This window comes from Panthera onca, chromosome X (assembly GCF_046562875.1).
Source record: "Panthera onca isolate mPanOnc1 chromosome X, mPanOnc1 haplotype 2, whole genome shotgun sequence".
NCBI classification, from domain to species: domain Eukaryota; kingdom Metazoa; phylum Chordata; class Mammalia; order Carnivora; family Felidae; genus Panthera; species Panthera onca.
The window spans coordinates 27548565-27571533 of record NC_138357.1 but is presented as its reverse complement, the minus strand read 5'-3'; the positions used below and the strand labels follow the sequence as shown (position 1 = coordinate 27571533).

The 22969-nt window shown below is 41.0% G+C and overlaps 1 protein-coding gene across 8 annotated transcripts in view; it reads left to right on the top strand.

The window, feature by feature from the left end:
- Positions 1 to 736: 736 nt before the first annotated feature.
- Positions 737 to 22969, top strand: part of STAG2 (STAG2 cohesin complex component) — a 139282-nt gene continuing 117049 nt past the window's right edge. For 2 of the 8 annotated variants that reach the window (XM_081793153.1, XM_081793146.1), the window contains exon 1: positions 1147 to 1425. The gene's annotated coding sequence lies outside the window, so the exon portion shown is untranslated. Of the gene's footprint in view, positions 855 to 1146; positions 1426 to 1477; positions 1502 to 1546; positions 1999 to 2292; positions 2424 to 2639; positions 2674 to 5377; positions 5495 to 22969 lie in introns of those variants that run through there. The other 6 variants (XM_081793147.1, XM_081793149.1, XM_081793151.1 and 3 more) reach the window with 6 other exon arrangements.

Below are 22969 nucleotides of genomic sequence, written 5' to 3'. Positions count from 1 at the left end.
CTGGAGTTAACAGGGGGGGTCAAAGGAACGTAAGGGCTCCTTTCGCATTTCAAACACCTTGGGATAGGGCAGGACAAGGAGGAACCAAAATTCTTAACAAAGTCGTGAGGCAGCCCTGTCCCACGTTTCCAGGAAGACAGTGGATCAGCGGGGAAGGCGGGGGAGGACGGGGAAAGACCGGGCAGGTCCCTCTCGACTCCTTTAGCCCAAATTTTTGATTTCCCTCCACTTCGCTCCGTCCCGTTTCCTCCCCCCACCCCCGCCCCAAGAGTCGAGAATAAATTGGTCGAGCGCCCGGCCTAGCCTAGTAGCCCAGTTCCTTAAATCTCTTAGACCCTAGAGGGGGAGAGACCACATTTTCTGGGAGACGGGAATAGTGGGCTGCAAAGAAAAAAAAAATTTTTTTTTTCTCCAGTGTCAAGTCTTCCCGGTGAAAAATCGGCTCGCTTTCTCTCCACAGCCGAAGCAAAAAAGCAAAAACAGAAACTCAAAAAGCGAAGCCCCTGAATCACTTAGGATCAGGTGCCAGAGTTCCGCGAGTAGACTTCTTTCGGTGGGAAGGGGTAGGGACCGCGGGGGAAAAGAAGGTCCCGGAACTAGGGCGGAAGGCCCCTCGCTGGGGCGTGCCAGAGGAGGGGACAGGGAAGGGTGATGCCCGGCTGGGCTGCCAACCTCGGGCTGCGCTCGGGGCGCAGGAGTCCGGGGGACGAGTCCCGCGCGACCCCGGTTTCCGATTTCCCACGGCCCGGGGCTCTGCCGGACATTCCTAACGACCTCCTTTCGACCCCCCAAATTAAAGAGAGAGGAAACGCGGCGCGATCGGGTCCGCGGCGGAAGCGCGGCCAAACGAATGAGTAAGTCAGGCGCGGGCACGGAACCTTGTTTACCCCACTCGGCGGCGCGCCCCTGCGGGCGCCTCGTTTGCAGGCGGCGTCGGAGACGCTGAACCCGGGAGGCAGTCGGCCACGATTGGTCGTTGATAGGGAGGAGGACGCTGGGAGACAAGCGTTGCAGTGCCAGCTCGCTGCCGCTAGATGCCGCTCCCTCCCAACAGGAGCCGAGCGCGGGTTCGTGGCCGACAGATGGCGCCTGCGCGTTCCATTCGCCTCCAAGTCGCCGAAGAGCGAACACCCCAAACAATCCCGAAGCGCCACCAAAAAAAAAAAAAAAAAAAAAAAAAAAAAAAGAAAAAAAAAGAAAAAAAAAAAACCCGCCGGATCCGACCGCCACTTTCAAAACCCCCCACCGCTCTAGAACCGCGGGAGCTTCCGTCCCTGAGTAGAATTCGAGGGTGTAAAGAAGAGGAAGGGGAAAATATCTTGTACCAGCCCAGGGGTGAAGAAGCCCCCGGCCTGAGAAAGAAGGAAGGAGGAGTGGGGGAGGCGAACAGTCTCGTTGCTGCCTCTGTGTACGCTGAGGGGGGAGGTAAGTTATAAAATGGCGGAGGCGAAGCTTCTAGAAGTTTGGAGGGGCACCCGGAGGGCGCGGGGCCCACCGTGAGGTGTGTATGGTTGAAGCAGGGCGCGAGAGAAGAGTTGGGAGGGAAAGAGAATGGGCACTCTGTTGCCACTTAATTTCCCCTCTACTCCCTTTGCCCCCAGCGGGGCCAGCCATGGAGCGGGTGGCCAAGTCAAGACGGGGAGAAGCCTCCCCGTCCCCGCGTAACCCCCAACCCTTCTTTCTGCCTTCTCCCCCCAAGTGGCCACCTCAACACTACCAAGGAACTTCCAGCCCCCCTTCCTCCCTACCTCCTACTCCTAGAGTGGCTTTCTACTGCACGACTCTTCTTTTCGACTACCCTCGCTGAAGATTTTCTCTTCCTTCCCTCGCCCAACTCTCCCTCGGGGCCTCCACGGAGACCCCCCCCCCCCCCCATGGGTGGCCCAAAATGGAGAACGCGGAGCAGCGCAAGATGGAGGCTCCGCTTCTCTGTGTTGCATTAGATTTAGGTGCCTTTTCTCCGGCAGGCTCTTAAGCCTGGGAGAGCCCAAACTGGAGGTGGGGTGGGGTGCGAGCCATAGTCGGGGGAGGAAAGCCGGGGAGGCTGTGGCTGGGGTGGGGGAGAGCGCGGTATCGTGGAGAGGGAAAGGAAGAGAGCAAAATGGTGGTGCTGGGAACCTAGGGGGGAGGGGAGAAGCGGAGGCTCAGTTGTGTATATTTGGGCCTCGGACCGAGGGAGGCGAGGGAAAATCTACTCTGATCACACCCCTCCCTCGTGCCCCCTCCCTTCTCCCTTCCCCTCTTTCCTTTCCTCCCTCCCTCCGCTCCCTCCCTCTCTTCCTCCCTTCCTAGAGAGGGAACAACATTCATGTGACGGGCCCCTCTGCTTCTCCCCCGCCCCATCATCTCCAGCGCGTGGTGGGGGAACTGCTTGGGAAAGCGATTGGCATCGATCTCTCCATCCCTTCCGAGGCCCGACTTCGGTCAGTTTTCTTCGGGCAACAATTTTATAAATAGGCTGGGGTCTGGCAGTGTTGGCCCCCGCGTGCAGACCTTGCCCCGAAGGGGGCCCTGCCTGCCTGGCATGGGAGGAGGGGGGAAGGGCGGGAGTGGAAGGCTGTTTGTTGGGGGGTTTTGGCGCCACTTTTGTTTTAGTTTTAGTGCTGCTTTTCGTTCCCACCCCCACCCGCACTGTCTTTCTCAAGGCACGAACTGAGCTGATCCTTGCCCCAGGTAGGCAGCTTCTGTTTTTTCTCTCTACACTTTTATTCTTGCTTGGGGTTGACTTTCTTTTTTCTTCTGTCGCGTACCCGGTGATCTGTGGCCGGCGATTTTAGCACGAAAAGGGTCTGATGGGCCATAGGAGAGAGAAGGTGTGGGAAACAGCATCAAGTAGTTCCGCAAAACTTTGAGCCCCGTTCCCATTTTCTTCTGGCCTACATTCGTAAACGTATTGTTGATTTCTGCCTTTTTTTTTTTCCTCGTCGCGAGAAGGTCTTGTTTTGCCTTTAGTTTTTTATAAACCGCTGTACTTTCGACATTTAGTTTCCGCTCTCCCTTGGTGTGTATGTCATTTTATTTTTAATCCTGAACTATAATGGGTTTTATCGTGAGATTTTTCATGCTGCAGTGTTCAGCTTTAATTTTTAATATTGCATTAGTAGTTTCATCCGGTTTGTGAGACTTTCTCCTGCGTGGCCTAGAAATGTTTTATATCTTGTTGCCTACCACCCTTTCCTACCGTCTCCCTCCTTTCTCTCGGATGGTTTCTTAATTGAGGGTCATGGTGTTTGATTAAATGGTTATTTACAGTTTACACGATATATCTATTAGAAACTTTTGATCTGTGGGATTAGGTTTAAGTAAACGAAAAGCTTGTGTTGCTTTGAAATGGTTCCTTAAAATGCGCGGGCCGCCCCCCCTCCCCTTGGTAAAGCCCCATCTTCCCCTCATACTGGAGTGTAAATTCCATACCCCTTTTCTCCCACGGACCGCCGTATTTCACGGCAGCCACACCCTGTATTTGTCTCTGTGGATTGGACTCATTATCAGCTTAATTTAGTGACTCTTAAACCACCATGATGGGACTTGCTTAAGCACGAAGCTTCTTTTCCTGTTTAGTCCTAGTGGTTAGTGTCGAAAGAGGAATAATCGAGGTTTCTTGATGAAACCTGGTGCGGTCCAACCTCTGCCTTTTTTCTGTTGTCTTTTTTCCTACTCCGGGCTGTTGGCGGTGTCAGCACCGCTGCTGGGGGCGGGGGTGGAGGGGAGAAAGAGTCGGGTTACCGAAGTGCGTCATTCCTGGCTCTAGCAGGGCCTGCTCGGGAGCTGCTGGTGTTTGTTACTGTCCTCGCAGCACTTTCCTGCCAACCTTCTCTCTCTGCGTATTGGTTAGGAGCAAGAGCAGGAGGCGGTCTTCTAATTCTATCTGTAGCCTAGCGCGTTGCGTTTCAGGGTATATGTGAACTTATTAAAAAAAAAAAAAAAACCTGGGCCCTGGAAAGTGGATATACATTTCTGTTTAATGACATACAATTCAGGTAGTTTAGACTTGCTTTCATATATTTTCCAATGAACGGTGGGGTTAATTTTGAACATTTTAAAACGCTTACGTTAAAATGCCTGGTTTTCTTTTTACATTGATATCAATCTGTAATTAGGGATCAGAAGGACCAGTTAAGGCATAAGCATTCAGCGGTTTTTCAAGTGGTTGAATTGTAATTTTATGACACATTATGTTAAATAGTCTGTTTTTTTTTTTTTTTTTTCGTTTTGAGCCGAGGTGCTATATGAATGTAAGCTAATTGCAGATATTTAAGTTCATTTTCACCACCTATTCCTATTTCTCCTTTTAGGTATAATTTTAAATATGCCTTTTGGATTTATGGACTTTATTAAAATTCTTAAAGATGGCTATTTCTTTGTTTTTAACTGAATTCTTAAATTTGCAAGTAGTTGTTTTAGGGTGACAGTCACTGTTAAATTCTTCTTACTAGTCTTTGATACTTTAGCATCTTTGGGGTTTTTTCAGGGTACTTACCGAGCACAGTGTCTTCTTAATTCTTTTCTGAAGATAATAATTGGAAGAGAGAGTGGTGGGAGGTAGAGATGAAACAAGAGTGGCCTTGAGTTGATCGTAGCTGGATGAGTACAGGGGAGCTTATTGTACTATTATTCTCTCTACTTTTTTGTGCGTACTTGAAAATTTCCACAATTAAAAAAATTGTAAGAAAAAATTTCAAATTGGCCTGCAATTTTGATGTGATGGCATACATTTGTATTTACCTATCAGTTATCTGCGTGGAAAACTTGGCCTTTTGCATAAGTAATTACACAATGCCTGATATACAAACTTTCAAAAAAATATTTAATTTGAACCAGTATAGAATAAGCAGTATAAATACTTACAAATCGGTTGAACTCTATATGTTTGTAACTTAGTCTGAATGTATTCTACTTTTAGTTTCTTTTTTAATCCTTTGAAAACGGGAAAATTCCATTCTCAGATTTTGTAAATTTTGCTTGTTGTCTATTTCATTAAGTTGGGGTTACAGTGAGTCAGTATGAAAGGGATTTACTATTAATAGGAGGGGCTTTGGCAGTTGCAGTAAGTGACAGTGGAAGGGATTCGGGTGCCCTAGGGCGCATTCCTGGTAGGAACATAGAGGTAGGAGTTGAATTCACTTTCAGTATTTGGTGTTTAATGAATGGGTAGAGACTAGGATTGGAAAGGAAATGTACTTATTAGCCATTCTTTCCTACTGTGAAATAACTATAGCATTCTAAGGTTATCAGAGACTGGCAGTGGGGGTGGGGTGGGTTCTTAAAAAAAAACTGATATGAAAATGAACATTTACTTATAAAGTGACTTAAATCGCACTCCTCACTTTAAGGATTTAGTGTTGTAGTTTAAAAGTCGGTATGTAAAATATTCTAATGTTTTTCTATTAAGGCCATTCTGACCATTACCCATCAACAGTAAAAGTGCATTGCAATTAAAATCCTCAGTTTCCTTAATTAATATATTTGTGAATTGCTTCTACATTCTTTGAAGGTAAGTGCCTTATTTTCTGCAATTTTGTGTTGTTCAGTGTCAGGCTTTTTACCCCTATGAGATGTATTTTTTTTTAAGATTTTATTTTTAAGTAATCTCTACATCCAACATGGGGCTTGAACCCACAACCCCAAGATCGAGTCACATGCTTCACCAACTGAGCCAGCCAGGTGCTCCGGATGTATTTTTGAATATGTCAAAGTTCTAAAGGAAATCCAAAATAATGGATATTTAAGTTTTATGTTGGGTGAAGTGTGTTCCCTCATCATTATTAAAACAAAATTCCACCCTAGTCTAGGAAGATATTTCATAACTGTTAATATTAGTCTGTGTATTCATATGCAAATTTTAGCTTTAAGAATGTTATGAGAAGACAGATGACATTTTTTGAATTCTTGTATGCAAATAATCTTAAGTAGATGATGAAGATTGTGGCTTCAGATTTATTGTGGAAGGCCACAGCTAAACTACTAAGCCAACAAATTACGAGTTTTGTAACTTTGAAGTGTATTTAGTAAGGATTATTAATTTTTAAAATTTTATTTATTTTTTAAAATAAATAATCTCTACACCCAACATGGGGCTTGAACTCACAAGATCTAGAGTCGCATGCTCTTCTGACTGAACCAGCCAGGTGCCCAGTTAGGATATTTTTTAAAGCCCAAACACTAAAGATTTGAATGAAATTAAGTCTTGCATTTCTTTTTCATAATTTTCTTTATCGATCTTACATTATTGACTTTGGTGGTTGTCTGAGGACCTGTGTATTAAAATGGGTGGGGAGAAGTGGGGAGTAGGCTCAGGCTCAAATAAATTATCTTTTGGGAATATAGCATTAGATGTGAAAATATGCCTTGGACGGTTTAGTAGTGCTTAATATTCTGCATGTTTAACCGATGCCACCCACAGTCATGTGTGGGAAGAGAGTAAACAGTGAATAGTGTATTCTTTTTGCTTTGGGCTCTATAATAGATGGAAGACTTCAGTTTTTGATGCTGCAAGTTAACTTTTAATTTAGAATTTACATTAAATGGACACCTGGACACTTGGGTGGCTCACTTGGTTAAGTGGCCAACGTGGGCTCAGGCCATGATCTCATCATGAGTTCAAGCCCCACATAGGACTTGGCTGCTGTCAACACAGAGCCTGCTTCAGATCCTCTATCCCCCTCTCTCTACCCTTTCTCTGCTTGTGCACACTGTCTCTCTCAAAAATAAATAAACTTTGAGGAGAAAATTTATGTTAAATGGACACCATGATCTGTTCATTACATCCTAGCGGGATAAGATTCATATCTCTTTAATATTGTGACTTTTGTGTCTCACATGTTTAAAAACAACAACCGGGTCTTATATTATTAGCACTTTGAAATTGCTATTCGTAGGTTATTCAGATACTTGAAATGACAGCTCATTGTACAATGGAGCACTATTGTATACCCATTTTGGAAATTGGGGAAGCTTAGCAAAGGAAAGGGATAGTCCCAGTTAGCTATGGGTATCAGTATATCCTGAAATGTGATTAATCATTGGAGAATAAAGAAACTTTAAAGATACAGGCAAATATAAAAGTTCTTTACATTTTCCTTTTGTAGTTTTCTACATCTGATACATGCATTGAACTTTTAATTTGTGGCTCAATACTGTCCCTGTATAATAATTCTCTGTGTCTCTGGCTATCATGAGCAGTGGTTATTGCATGTTTCTGTTTGGTAAAGATAATGTGAGAAAAAATTGTCAGATTTTTTTTTAACATATCCTGGGTTGCCTGCTTTGCATTTAATTGAACCAAATTTTATATTCCTTCTGTGTAAGTGGTGTTGCTTGTGGAGTCTTAATTTTTGAATATGTGCATTAAAAAAACCCCTACATCTCTAGCAGCTGTGGTGATCTGCTCCCTGAACTGTGTTCTTAATGTATGCTTGCTATAGTTCCATCTTTGATACTAACCAGAAAAAAACAAGAAGTCTTTACATATGGTTAGTCAAGAGATTATTGAACTTGTTTTACACTCCTCATTCCTCCAAAGGAAGGGAGGGTGAGTAATGTCAGTGCTCTGTTCTTTTTTATTATTTGATTGGAAAATGCATTACTAGGATTGATGAGACCAACTAGAGAGATATCTGTAAGTTCTGAATAATCTAATGTAAACTCAAAGTAAAACTCTTTTATAATGTCAGAATGTTAGAGGGGGAAGAAGTAAGTCTTGTTTACACTAAAATTTTGCATGCACAACATTTGTTGTAATTGGATTTGACCTCTAACTTGTTGAATCTTGAGATATTCTAAGAAAGAAACTTAATTTAGTGTACTTTTAAGTTCCTTTTGAATGCCAATAACTGTTTTAACATTTATTGTTTTATCTTCTCAGCTGCCTTGCATGATAGGTGGTTATTATCATTTCACAGATGGGAAAATTGAGGCTCTCAAAGAATAAATGACTTGTCACATAATAATTGACAGCCTGAATTTACACCCAAAGTAATTTGGCCTGAAAACCTTTGTGTGTGTACTTTTTTTAAGTTCAGTAGTTTCCCTTAACTGGTTTAGGTCTTGGGTTATTTATCACCAGAAAGCATGCCTCATTTTAATATTACAAAATGAAGATTTTTTTTTCACATACAGTGCAAGGGAAATACAGATTTTTACACAGGGTTAGATGAGTTGTTGCCCGATGAAGGGTCTAAATTGTGTTTTACGCTAAAAGATAGTTGAAAGAAATCTGAGCCTTGGTTTTGTTTGTGTGTGCTCATTATACAAAAGTTAATGTGATAACATGTTGAGTTATAGTTTTGACTTTTTGGGGGTAGGGGTCATACTATGGTAGATAGAATGGTTTCACTGAAAAATTTTTCCCTTATGTCATTTATGTTCTATACAGAATGGAAGCTAAGTGTGTCTGAGAATAGTTCCCCAGTCATTCAGCTTGTTTATTGAGTGGTTTAGATTTGAAATAAAAATGTATGCAACTTTTGTAGTTCACTGCTCTGATTGATTCTGTAAGGGGATTTTGTTGTTATTTAATGGTACCTTAAAAATACTCTTTCCTCCTGAGTGTTAATATCTTCTCTGTTTGCTTCTAATTTCTAGTTCATCTTTTCACTTTATTAAATTTTCTTGTTCTAATTTGTATCAGGTAATAGTTAATATTGGTGACCTGGATTATTAGTAGGTTCATTAGTCTCAGCTTTCTTTGCTTTTTCCTTCTTGCTTTTCATAAACTACAACTAGAACTTTTCTTATCCGAAGGACTGCTAGATGTTGGATATCTGGCCTAAGATAAATTAGTGGAGATGAAGTAAAACAATGTATAATGTTTTTCATAGCCATGAGTGCAATTTATATGTTTTATGTTAATTATTCCCTTATTTTGTGGGAGTGATGCAGTCTTCTATCCAGATTTCTTTGTTCAGTATTGAGTCTTTTCATCCATATTTTCCCCTTTTGTACTCCAAGAATACCAAGACCCTGGTGTTCTACAACGGAATTATGCCCCAAGACATCCATTGTACACAATGAATTAGTTTCTCTCCTGTGTATCTAGGAAGATACTAGTTTTGTACCATTCTTGGGAGAATTCAGGAAATTGTCACTCACATCATTTTCTGAGTTCTGTGGTTAACCTTGTGGAACCCTGGATGAGAAGGGCTGCTAGAATATTAAGGGACTTGGTTTGGTGCTAAGCAGTTTTACTTTTCACAGTTAACTTTCCTGTCAGTAACCCTAATATAGCTCTACTAAAACTTTTGTATGATAAAATGTGAATGTAATTGATAATATTGTCATCTCTGTGGCATAAGTTGGATAAATTGGTTAGTGTTGATTTCAAGCAGTTAGTGCTACTTAGTTGTTTCAAAGAATTGAATGTGGGAAGTTGAATAATTTTATTTGTAAAAAGGAATATTGTAGGAGCACTGTTCCTTATACAAGTCAAAACTTAAAGTTTTTTTTTTTAATGTTTGTTTACTTTTGAGAGAGGGAGGGGGAGAGAGAGACGTGAGCAGGGGAGGGGCAGAGAGAGAGGGAGACACAGAATCTGAAGCAGGCTCCAGGCTCTGAGCTGTCAGCACAGACCCCGATGCGGGGCTCAAACCCACCAGACGTGAGATAATGATCTGAGCCAAAGTCGGACACTTAACCGACTGAGCCACCCAGGCGTGGCAGTGCCTCTCAAAACTTGTTTTTTAAGTTTATTTATTTTGAGAGAGAGCGTGTGCATGTGAGAGCGGGGGAAGGGGGGAGAGAGGGAGAGAGAGAATCCCAAGCAGGTCCCGCGCTGTCAATGCAGAGCTCGACGTGGGGCTCTATGTCACAAACTGTGAGACTATGACCTGAGCTGAAATCAAGAGTCAAACGCTTAACCAACTGGGCCATCCAGGCGCCCCTCAATTCAAAACTTCTTATAAAGTATTTGATGGTGACTAACATTAGGAATAGTTAACACTAACTGAATTCTTAACTCTGTGTCAGACACTGTTATAAATGCTTTACATTGCATTACCTCTCTTAATCTTCATAACCCTGTTACCCATTATCCTATAATTTATTGCTCAAATCAGGATACTTTTTAAAAAAGTTTATTATTTTGAGAGAGAGAATGCAAGTGGGGAAGGGGCAGAGAGAGAGGGGGAGAGAATCCCAAGCATGCTCTGCGCTGTGAGTGCTGAGCCTGAGGCAGGGCTCAAACCCACAAACCAGGAGATCATGACCTGAGCTGAAATCAAGAGTCAGACACCTAACTTGATTGAGCCACCCCAGCATACTTAGGAGAATGAAAGGGGACTCTAACTAGATGGCATTCTGGGATAATAGTATAAATGGGAACTGTCCCAGAGAAGCTAGGATATATGACATCCCTAATGAATACCCCATTTTTCAAGAGGAAACCTTGCCTAATTAGTAAGTGGTAGGAAGGGATTCACAGCCTCTACAATTTATTTGGGCATGAAAGTGATTTAATTACTTTAAACGGCCATATTCTGAGAGTTTGTTATTTTTACTTGGAGGAATTTCTGTTGGTGTGGGGTTGACAGTAAAAGACGAGAGACAGTGTTTTTAAAATTCTACCCAGGAGAATTTCCAGTTGGCTTTTTTCAAGTGACTATTGGACTTTTGAGTCACTGTTAAAAAAAAAAATAGCTTCTGAGGTCCACTGAAATAAAAGGAAAAAACCAAGATAACTACTTTTACTGTTTGAAATCTGTAAACAGATTTTCTTACATTTTACTCAGACTTCCTTTACTGTTTTCTAGGGAGGAAATGTTAATTGTATGCTTTTTCATGGAGGTTTTTATGTGGGAAATTTCTTAGAAGAAAAGTGAGAGAAATAATTTTGTGACTAGGGAGAAGTGGTGTTAGAAAAGAAAGAAAAACTTACAGGTTAGAGACTTATTTGAAGTTAAATTGATTCTGTAACATAATTTGAGAGTTGTAGAGTTTGAAGTGTCATTTCATAAAATTAATAGTTCTCTTTTATTGTTTTTTTTTTTTTTTTTTTTTTTTTTTTTTTTTTTTAGTTCTCTTTTATTTTGATGACTTTTGTAGTTGCCTTATATTCCCGCCTGTTTATATTTGTGGTACATCCCCCCCCCCAAAAAAAAATGATTATTGTAGGTGAATTCAAACATTTGGAGAAATGAATTCAGCATAATTGCAGATTATACTCTATTGTAAACGAAAATTCCCTCCCCACCCTTTTTAGTGGGGGTGAGTGGCAGAGAGCTGATCTTAAGAGGACTTTAGGTTTTTTCATATTTGGCTATTTTGATATTTTGTTGAGGAATTTGTGTGTTTTTTTATCCCTTGGCTAGTTTACTTTTGGAGGTTTTGTGGGTGTCAATATCTTATAAACAACTGCATGGTTAGTAAGTAGGTCTGTTTAGTTTTGTAAATCTTTTCTTTAATTCATTAAAAGCTATCATGAAATTGGAAGTGGGGGGATCGCCTGGGTGGCTCAGATGGTTGAGGATCTGACTCTTCATTTTGGCTCAGGTCATGATCCCAGCATCGTAGGATTGAGGAGCTCTGCATCCAGCTCTGTGCTGAATGTGGAGCCTGCTTAAGATTCTCTGTCTCCCTCCCTCTCCCTCTCCCTCTCCCTCTCCCTCTCCCTCTCCCTCTCCCTCTCCCTCCCCTCTCCCTCTCCCCTTCCCCCTCCCCACCCCTCTTCCCCCTCCCCTTCTTCCCCCCCCATGCTCTTTCTGAAAAAACAACAACAACAAATACAAACCACTATGTACTGGGATTACTATATATAAAAGAATATTATTAGGCCAAAACCAATAGTCATCAATGCAGGTTTTATTTTTTTTTGATACAGTGCTCTTTATTTGAGATAGTGACAAGTATTTTTTTAAGACTTTATTTTTAAGTAATCTCTGCACCTAAAGTGGTATTCAAACTCCCAACTCCAAGATCAAGAGTTGCTTGCTCTACCAGCTGAGCCAGCCAGGCACCCCTGGTGACAAGTATTTTTAAGGACTACTTTGAAAAGTTTTTGGAGAAAAAACAATTGACTTTAAAAACATTTTTTTAAATGTTTATTTATTTTTGAAAGAGAGAGAGAGACAGAGAGTGACTGGGGGAGAAGCAGAGAGACACACACACACACACACACACACACACACACACACACACAGGACCCAAAGTAGGTTCCAGGCTCTGAGCTGTCGGCACAGAGCCTGATGTGGGACTTGAACTCACAAACCGTGAGATCACTACCTGAGCCGAAGCCAGACGCTCAACCTACTGAGCCACTCAGGCACCTCAACAATTGAGGACTTGTAAGTGTAGCCTTAGAATGCTTCAGTTTTTGGTGGTGGTTAATAAACTAAATTAGGGGCACCTGGATGGCTCAGTCGGTTGGGCATCCGACTTTGGCCTAGGTCATGATCTTGCAATTTGTGAGTTCGAGCCCCATGTCAGGCTCTGTGCTGACAGCGCTCGGAGCCTGGAGCCTGCTTCGGATTCTGTGTCTCCCTCTCTCTTTGCTCCTCCCCTGCTCATGCTGTCTCTGTCTCTCAAAAATAAATAAATGTTCAAAAAAGTTAAAAAACAAAACTAAATTAAAAGAGACCACGATCATCTCCTGTAACTAGTTACTGTTATCCAAAAGTTGAGACCTAAATGATGTTATGGTGTTGTGTAAAAGCAAAAGAGGCAATCAGTAGTCACTGTTATATGGCATTCTTTTGTGTCTTTATTTCATGTTGTAAATGCTTGCTTTTAAATAGGAATTTTGGGGTGCCTGACTGGCTCAGGTGAAAGAGCATGTGACTCTTCCAGGGTCTTTCAGGGTCGTGTGTTTGAGTCCCATGTTGGGTGTAGAGATTACTTAAAAATAAACTTAAAAAAAGGGATTTAAAGTTATGCATGTTTGTGTTTATCTTTTTTTTAAATTTTTTTTAACATTTATTTATTTTTGAGACAGAGAGAGACAGAGCATGAACGGGGGAGGGTCAGAGAGAGGGAGACACAGAATCTGAAACAGGTTCCAGGCTCTGAGCTGTCAGCACAGAGCCCAGCGGGGGACTCGGGCTCGAACTCACGGACCGCGAGGTCATGACCTGAGTCGAAGTCGGCCGCTTAACCGTCTGAGCCACTCAGGCGCCCCTGTGTTTAACTTTTTGACTTTGAATTCTTTGTTAGAATGTTAGCTTGAAATGTCTTCATAGCACTATATGATACTCATTAAATTCATTCTCTGAATATGATATACATGATGATTTAGGTTTGGTGTATTTGAAGTATTTCCATTACAGGATTGGGATGTATGATACCCTCTTTTCTTGCATTTCTAATCATTTTCCCTTTTTCAAAAGCAAGGAGAATTTTTCCACACTTACCAGTGTGTCCACTGCCTTGTACCTAATTTGCAAACTTTGTGGCAACTAGAATATTATTACAAAGAACATGTTTAATATCCTCTTCCTAAAAAATGCCTTTTTTTGTGGTTTAAAGAAATAGTATTAAAGATAGGAGCATGAACCTTTGAGAATTTCCCTTTTACGCTAAAGAAATAACGAAAATGTAGGAAATATTAGCAAAGCCGTAATATTTTTCCTTTGGGATATATCCCTCCCTGTTTCCACTACTCATTCAGGCCAAAAGGCATTCCTCAGACTTTATTCCTGGCAGGAGAATTGAGGAAGTGGTGGTAGCCATGGTTGGCAGGGAAGCAGAAGCATGAAGGTATGTTTTTGAAAAGCAAATTTGTCAATGATAAATGGATTTTTCCAGCTCTGTGTATATGTACTTTTTTGAGTTTTGATTAAATATCAATGCATAAAGTGCTACCATTCATTGAGGAATATTCAGTAGTTGCATTCATATTACGGTGTTCTAAATATACTTGAAAAATTTCAGAGTGATTATTTGGACAATATGGCATTATATTAGAAAAGATTCTTTAGTAGGAAATTAGTTCCTAAACTTTTGAAGTTAGATTGAAACAGGTATCTAGGTTGCTGCAGAAAAATAGCAAATCTAACATGAGAGCTAATTATATGTGTGTGTATAAATATATAGTGTTTAAATGTACAATATTGGTGAATATTCATTTATCTCTTATAAGTAGATTGTTAACTTTTTCATTATCTCTTATAAGTAGATTGTTAATTTCTTCTGACTACGAATTGTGTTTTTATCTAATTTTGAATCCTTGTGTCATGTACTATATGTTATACAGATTCTCAAGTGAAAATTGAATTAAACCTTAGGTTTTCTAGAAATTTAACCCTGCATTATAATTACATTATGAATATTCACATTAAGGGGCTGTATGTTGGAAGAGAAGTAGTTAATTTCCTCTAGTTGGCTTTGCCTTAATGAGAAATCTTAAGTTTGTATAGGATATCATTACCACATCTACTACGTGGCAAGTTGTACATTCCCTAACATTGACTTTTTTTATTTCTTACAACATCCTGTGAGGCAGTTGGTGGTATTTTCATTTACTGAGGTTCCAGAATGGTTAAGTGACTTACCTAAGTTCACTCAGCTAGTAAGTGGCAGAGCCTACTTTTGAATACAGTTCTTTCTGCCTGATTCCAGCATACAGTACTTCTTTACATGGTGATACACTGCCTCCCAGTGGGCTGATTTATAGATTTCATAGTGATAATTTTTTGGGGGGAAAGAGAATAAAAGGAGACAATAATTGGGGTGCCTGGCTGGCCCAATTGGTAGAGCATGCAACTCTTCATCTTGAGGTCATGAGTTCAAGCCCCACGTTGGGCATGGAGCCTACTTAAAATAAATAATTTTTTTTTTAAAGAGACAGTAATCCTGAATTGTTGAGACTGAGGAGGAAGTTAAATTTCTCAAAGTAGCTAGGGAACTTTTGGAAATAAAGTAGGAGCAAGGCTTTTTTTTCTGCTTTGAGAATTAAAAATGCGTGAATTTTTTTAAAATTCCAGTATAATTAACAGTGTTCTATTAGTTTCAGGTGTATAATATATTGACTCAACAATCTATACGTTACCTGGTGCCCATTACAATAAGTGTACTCTTTTTTTTTTTTTAACGTTTATTCATTTTTGAGAGAGAGAGGTTGACAGAGTGTGAGCAGGGGAAGGGTAGGGAGAGGAGGAGACGCAGAATCTGAAGCAGGCTCCAGGCTCCCAGCTGTCAGCACAGAGCCTGACATGGACCTTGACCTCACGAACCGTGAGATCATGACCTGAGCCGAAGTCGGATGCTTAACCGACTGAGCCACCCAGGTGCCCCACAATAAGTGTACTCTTAATCCCCTTTACCTATTTCACCCATCCCCCTATCAACCTCCCCTCTGGTAACCATCTGTTCTCTATATTTAAGAGTCAATTTTTTAAAACTTTTATTTTTGAGGGGCGCTTGGGTGGCTCAGTCGGTTAAGCGTCCGACTTCGGCTCAGGTCGTGATCTCACGGTCTGTGAGTTCGAGCCCTGCATCGGGCTCTGTGCTGACAGCTCAGAGCCTGGAGCCCGTTTCAGATTCTGTGTCTTCCTCTCTCTCTGACCCTCACCTGCTCATGCTCTGTCTCTCTCTGTCTCAAAAATAAATAAACGTTAAAAAAAATTAAAAAAAAAATAAAATAAAACTTTTATTTTTGAGAAAGTGAGAACGTGAGTGCAGGGAGGGTAGAGAGAGGGAGAGAGAGAGAATCCCGAGCAGGCTCTGGGCTGTCAGTGCAGAGCCCAATGAGGGGTTCAGTCTCACAAACTGTGAGATCATGACTTGAGCTGAAATCGGGAGTTGGACGCCTAATGGGCTGAGCCAGCTAGGTGCCCCTAAGAGTCTGGGTTTTTTTTTGTTTGTCTGTCTCTTTTTTTCTTTGTTTTGTTTCTGAAATTTCACGTATGAGTGAAATCATGGTATTTGTCTTTTCTGACTGACTTCACTTAGCATTATATTCTCTAGATCCATGTTGTTGCAAATGGCAAGATTTCATTCTTTATGATTAGTATTTCATTGTGTGTGTGTACACACCACGTCTTTTTTTTTTTAAGAATTTACTTAATATTTAAAGTAATCTCTACACCCAATATGGGGCTCAAACTTAACCCCGAGATGAAGAATCACATGCTCCACTGATTGAGCCAGCCAGGTGCCCCTCTATCACATCTTAATCCGTTCATCTATCGATGGACACTTGGGTGCTTCCATATGTTGGCTATTTTAAATAAGACTGCAATAAACATAGGGGTGCATATTCCAATTAGTGTTTTTTTAAAATGTTTATTTTTGAAAGAGAGGTTTTTTTTTTAAATGTTTCTTTTTGAGAGAGAGAGAGAGAAAGAGAGCATGTGTGCACATGCACAAGTGCGGGAGGGGCAGAGAGAGACAGGGACAGAGGATCCAGAGCAGACTCCATGCTTGACAGCAGCAAGCCCAATGTGGGGTTCAAACTCAGGAGCTGTGAGATATGACCTGAGCCGAAGTTGGATGGATGCTCAACTGACTGAGCCACCCAGCCACCCCTCTGATTAGTTTTTTTGTAATCTTTGGGTAAATACCCAGTAGTAGAATTATTGGATCATATGGCAATTCTATTCTTTTTTTTGAGGAACCTCTATACTATTTTGCACAGTGGCTGCACCAGTTTGCATTCCTACCACCAATGATCAAGGATGCCTTTTTCTCTACATCCTTGCTAACACTTGCTGTTTCTTGTGTTTTTTAAACTAAACTCTACTCCTGATGTGGGGCTTGAACTCATGACCCCTAACATCAAGAGTTACCTGCTCTACCGACTGAGCCAGCCAGGCACGCCGTTTCTTGTATTTTTGATTTTGGAGAAAGGCTTATTTTCTACCAGTAGTTGATAGAGGATAAATCAGTCTTAGTCTGAAGTTACATGTGATGTTTCATATTTTATAATAAGTGTTGAATAGTACCTAGAAGAGCATTGGATGGGGGGGAAGATGATAAAGTTTATTATATTGTATTTGTTTTAATCCTCAGTAAAATGACATCTGAATTAATTTTAAGAAATTAAACTTGCTATAAACTATGAAATAAAATGTTATCTAAAGCATTGTTGGCACATATCTTACTACTAGTGTTCCTACTAAAGGACAATAATACTAATAGGAAAAATCTGTTCAGGTAAATTGGTTTAAGTCCAGGCAACATTATAATGCCACTTTGTGGTAGTGTGTGTGTGTGTGTGTGTGTGTGGTGGTTTTTTTTTTTTTTCTTCATTTTTTCCTGTCTCCATTTTCTGCTGCTTTTCCACTTCTGGTGTCTTTATGATTTCTAAAATTCAGCATGGGAAGTGGAAACATTTTGATGATTTTTAAAAAAAAAGATTTATACTATTACTACTACTAACACTACATAACCAAATGCTGCGCACTGAGATAGAAATGATATCAGAAAGTAACCCATTTAATTCTCCCAACAACCCTGTGAAGTAGGTACTATTATTATTTCCTGTTTACAGTTGAGGAAACAGAGGTGCAAAGCAAAAATGTAAATTGCCCAAGGGCACTTACCTAGGAAGTGGTGGAGCTTTGATGTGAACCCAGGCAGTCGGGCTATAGAGTCCATGTTCTTAAGCACCATACTGCTGATTGGTTGACAGTAATGTGAAAGGTTTCCTCATCTTGGTTGCGATTTATTTATTTATTTATTTATTTGGAGATGGAGATAGCACAAGTAGGGGAGGGGCAAAGAGAGAGAGAGAGAATCCCAAGCAGGCTCCGTGCCTCTAGTGTAGAGCCTGACACAGGGCTTGAACTCATGAAACTGGTGAGATCATAACCTGAGCCAAAATCAAGAGTGAGAAGCTTAACTGACTGAGCCACCCAGGCACCCCTTGGCTGTGTATTAATTTAAGTCATTTCTTTAGTTGTAGAGTGTTTCTTCATCCTCATAGGAATTTTAGGTGTCCAGAGGATTGGACAAATTTCTGATTCTCAGGTTTCCCAGCTGTAAAAGAAATAATGCTATCTGATTTATGTTATTATGGGGATTATATAACAGTACTTTTTCTGAGTGTTTCTGTGTGCCTGACAATATGCTGAGGGTTTTGCTGGTATGTAATAATTTCATGTATTGAGTACATTCCATGGGTCAGATATTTGATGTAATATACTACCTTTACTTGTATGGTGTAGGGGATGTTATATACCCAGTTTACAGATTGGAAAACTGAGGCCTAAAGAAATTAAGTAATTTGCCCAAATAATTTGGTTCTTACCTCAAGGCCTTTGTATTTGCTGGTCCCTTTGCCTGGCTTGGTTCATTTCATCAGGACACATTTTGCTCAAGTAATTAGCCTTTCGGTGTAGCATTCCTTGGTCATGTTCTGTAAAGTAATATTCTTTGCCCCCAGCATTCACTTTCCTCCTTACTCTGCTTTCTTCTCTGTGTGGCTCTTTTCACCATCAAACACAACTTTACATGATTTGTCCCTTTTCTGCCTTCACTCCAGCACTTAGAACAGTGCTTGGGACATACATAGTAGGTTGTATAAATATTTGAGTGGATGCATTATGTGGTATCGTGAGATTATAGACTGCATTTGTGAGCTGATCCTAAATTAAACTGATTTAATCTTAATGGGCCAAGATGCCCATTCCCTGGAGTAAAGAAGTGCTGTGGCATGTGCTTGGGCCTGTTCTGGGGTGGGAGTAGGGAGATAGCAGAGTCTTTAGTAGTTTTAGAAGCCTTTTCTCAGGAATTGCCTTCAATTCCAGGAGGAGTATGTGCACTCAGCTCAGTTTCTAGGTTCTGTGAAGCCTTTTATCTCTTAGTAGAGGTCTGCCTTCCAGCTTCTTCTTACGGTCTTAACTTTCAATCCCTCGTTTTGCCTAAAGATTTGTTCATTGAGCTTTTATAGTGCATTTGTAATGAATGCAGTATGGAGCTAGATATGAAGTAAGGAGTTGGCTTCAGAGAGGAGGATTCCTAGCTTTGCCACTTACAATTTAGTAGGAGATAACATACATACACATACGTACATATGAGTGTATGTTTAAAAAACCACCATGTATTGAAACTTTCAATAATGATATTTTAGTTAATATTTTGATAGCACATAAGTCATTATTTTATGATGTTCTGGAATGCATACCTCTTTCTTTGTTTCTACTTCTTGAAAAATTTCTTGCAATAATTTATGTAGTTGGAACACAGTAGTGATAATATTGTACTGTGCTCTTGCATTTAAATGGTAGCTGATTTTGGAGAGAAAGAGATGAATTATATTTTAGATACTTCAACCTTAGGCTGATATTATGCAACTGGAGTTCAGTAGATAGAAGAGCAGGAAATATATGTTAGGGATTCCTATGCATAGAGTACATTGGCTTTTAGAGGGGAGAACTTATAAACAGGAGCAGAGGGTCAGGGGTGAAAATTTCATTGTTAATTGGACAGGAGCAAGAAGTAGGACCATTGATACAGAGTGGTCAGGGAGATAGGAGAAAATCTAGGAAAATGTAGAATAAAATCCGTAAATATCTGAAATTTGAAAAGAATTCATTTCTCATCTGGGAGATGCTTTTAAATTGTATACAGTATAAAAACTTGTTCCAACTGTGTCAAGTTGAAATTCTCTTTAAAGCTGATATAATCAATGGTTATCCTCATGTAGATTGTTTTCTTTGTGGCATCTCTTGGGAGTTGGGTTCTTCTTGTACACTGGGTCCCAGGTTACCAAGAATAACACTAAGCTGTGAAGTGGTCTGGGACAAGAAGGGAGGGCATACCTGGCTTACTTCTTTCTAAAAATTCAGTGGAATTATTTTGTCTTTTTAAAAAATGTTTATTTTTGAGAGAGGGAGAGTGGAGGAGGGGTAGAGAGAGAGAATCTCAAAGCAGGCTCTGCACTGTCAGCACAGAGCCCGACATGGGGCTTGATCTCACGAACCGTGAGATCATGACCTGAGCTGAAATTAAGAGCCCGATGTTCAACCGACTAAGCCACCTGAGCACCTCTTGGAATTATTTTGTATGAAACATTTATGTTAGTGTGGATAATCAAAGAATTGATTGTTCTTGTATGTGAGGTATGATAGTTACGGTTGGATATGTTGGAGTCGATTTTTAAAAAAATTTTAAATGTTTATTATTGAGAGACAGAGACAGCATGAGCATGGGGGTGCAGAGAGACAGGGAGACACAGAATCCAATGCAGGCTCCAGGCTCTGAGCCGTCAGCACAGAGCCCGACGCGGGGCTTGAACTCACCGCGAGATCATGACCTGAGCCAAAGTCAGACACTCAACCGACTGAGCCACCCAGGCACCACTGTTAGAGTCTATTTAAAAGGAAAGCCTTTTTTTCTTTGTTTCCTCTGTACTTCTATGTGAAATAAAGTTTGTAGATAATCACTTCAGTTTTCTTCAAGTTTTTGGAAAAGCTATTTTGGGTAGAAATAACGCCAGGCTGAGTATCTTGTAGGATCTTCTCACTTTCCTGCTTCTTGGGATAACATTTCAAAGAAAAATTATTGATCTGAAAAACTACCCAAATTCTAATACTTATTATTTCATTCCAAAAATACTTTTTCTTGGTGAACTTACATTTTACCATTTTAAGTGTACAGTTCAGTGGCGTTAAGTACATTCACATTGTTGTGCAGGTATTACCACCATCCAGCGCCAATGTTATTTCATCATCCCGTAATGAAACTCTGTACCCATGAAACAACTCCCTCAGACAGTCCCTGATAAACCAGTGCTCTCCTTTGTGTCTATGTATTTGACTATTCTAGGTACCTCATGTAAAGGGAAACGGAATATATGTCCTTTTGTGACTGACTTCTTTCACTTGTCATAATGTTTTCAAGCTTCCATCTATTTTGTAGGATGTGTCAGAATTTCCTTCCCAATTGAAGGCTGAATAATATTCCATTGTGTATATATAACACATTTTGTTCATTCATCCATGATGGACATTTGGGTTGCTTCCACCTTTTGACTATTGGGAATAATGCTCCTGTGAATATGGGTGTACAGATACCTGTTTGAATCCTTACTTTCAGTTCCTTGGCTTATATACCCAGAAGTACAATTGCTCCACAAATATTTGAGTGTCCAGTATGTGGCAGGCACTGTGCTAAGCACTGGAGATAAAGCAGTGACCCTGGTCCCTGCCCTCAAAGAATTTAGTCTACTGTTGGTAAAAGATATTAAATCAGCAGTTAAAATTAAGTATATTAAGTGTTACAAAAGGACAAGTACAGAGTGCCATGTGTATGTTTTATACGGTTGTAGTAATGTATATATTATTAGTGAGAAGAATACATAATATCAAATGCTTTTCCATATTCCAGTATAATCCCTGCAGCACCCCACTCCCCCACTCCCCCACTCCCCCACCTACCACCACCTGGGAAACTTCATTTTTTCACGTGTAAAAAGTTAATGCCTGGGGGCGCCTAGGTGGCTCAGTCTGTTAAGCATCCGACTTTTGCTCAGGTCATGATCTCATCGGTTGTGAGTTCAAGCCCCATGTTGGGCTCTCTGCTGTCAGTGCAGAGCCCATTTTGGATCCTCTGTTTCCCTCTGATTCTGCCCCTTGTGCGCACGCTTTCTCTTTAAAAAAATAAATAAACATTAAAAAAAAGTTAATGCCTGGAGTTTTTTACTATGATGTGAAGTAGGGCTGTTGTGATATTGTGATTTATAAGAAGTGTGTGTATGTATGTTTGGTCTTTGACCCCATTCCTGGCACAAAGCTCCTGAAATCCTTGGAATTTCCTAAGTGTTGAGAAAGAGTAACGTGTTTTTCATTATGTTAATGAGGTTACTTTTGGAAAGCACTTGGGGATGGGACTAGTTGGTTGCCAGTGGTGCCAACCTTGTGTTTTGACGTCTGGAGCCTTCAGCTCCGCCTCCCCCACGCCCCCCACCTCCTGCCTCCCACCTCCACGGAGTGGGGAAAGGGGCTGGAGATGGAATCCATCACCAGCTGGCCAATGATTTAATCAGTCTCCTGCCTCTGTAATGAGGCCTTCATAAAAACCCAAAAGGACAGGGCTCCAAGAGCTTTCAGGCTGGTGAATATGTGGAATTTCAGGGAATGGTGAGCTCTGAGTGGGCAGGGAAATATGTCCTTTCTCTGTACCTTGTTTTATGTGTCTCTTCCATCTAGCTGTTCCTGGGAATTATATCCTTTTATAATAAACCGGTGATCTAGTAAGTACAGGATCTCTCTGAGTTCTGTGAGTTCCTCTAGCAAATTAACCGAACCCAGGGAGAGGGTCTTAGGGACCTCTGATTTATAGCCAGTTAGTTAGCAGTACCGGTAACAACCTGGACTTGGAGCTGTCCTCTGAAGTCTAAGGACGTGGTGATGGGAACGCCCAGTCTGTAGCCCATTGTCAGAAGCACAGGTAACCTGGGTTTGCAACTGGGAGCAGAAGATGCTGGTGGGGCGGGGGGAGGGGCAGTCCTGTAGGACTGAACCCTGAACCTGTGGAATTTGATGCTATCTTGCAGTAGATTAGTGTCAGAATTGAGTTGCATTGTATGACACCCAAGTGGTGTCTGGAGAATTACTGGGTGCTCTGTGAGAAGAAAAACACATTGGAATTGGGTCTCAGAACCAACTTATGTATATATGCTTTTGTCTTTTTTATGTTTATTTTTAATTTATTTTATTTTTTAAATGTTTATTTACTTTTTGAGATAGAAGCACGAGTGGGGGCAGAGAGAGAGAGAGAGAGGGAGACACAATCTGAAACAGGCTCCAGGCTCCGAGCCATCAACACAGAGCCTGACACGGGGCTCGAACTCATGGACCACGAGATCATGACCTGAGCTGAAGTTGGATGCTTAACCGACTGAGCCACCCAGGCACCCCTATTTTTTATTTTTATTTTTTTAATTTAAATGTTTATTTTGAGAGAGAGCAGGGGAGGGGCAGAGAGGTGAAAGAGAATCCCAAGCAGGTTCCACACTGTCAGCACAGAGTCTTGATTACATGAACCCTGAGATCATGACCTGAGCCAAAACCGAGAGTTGGACACTTAACTGACTGAGCCA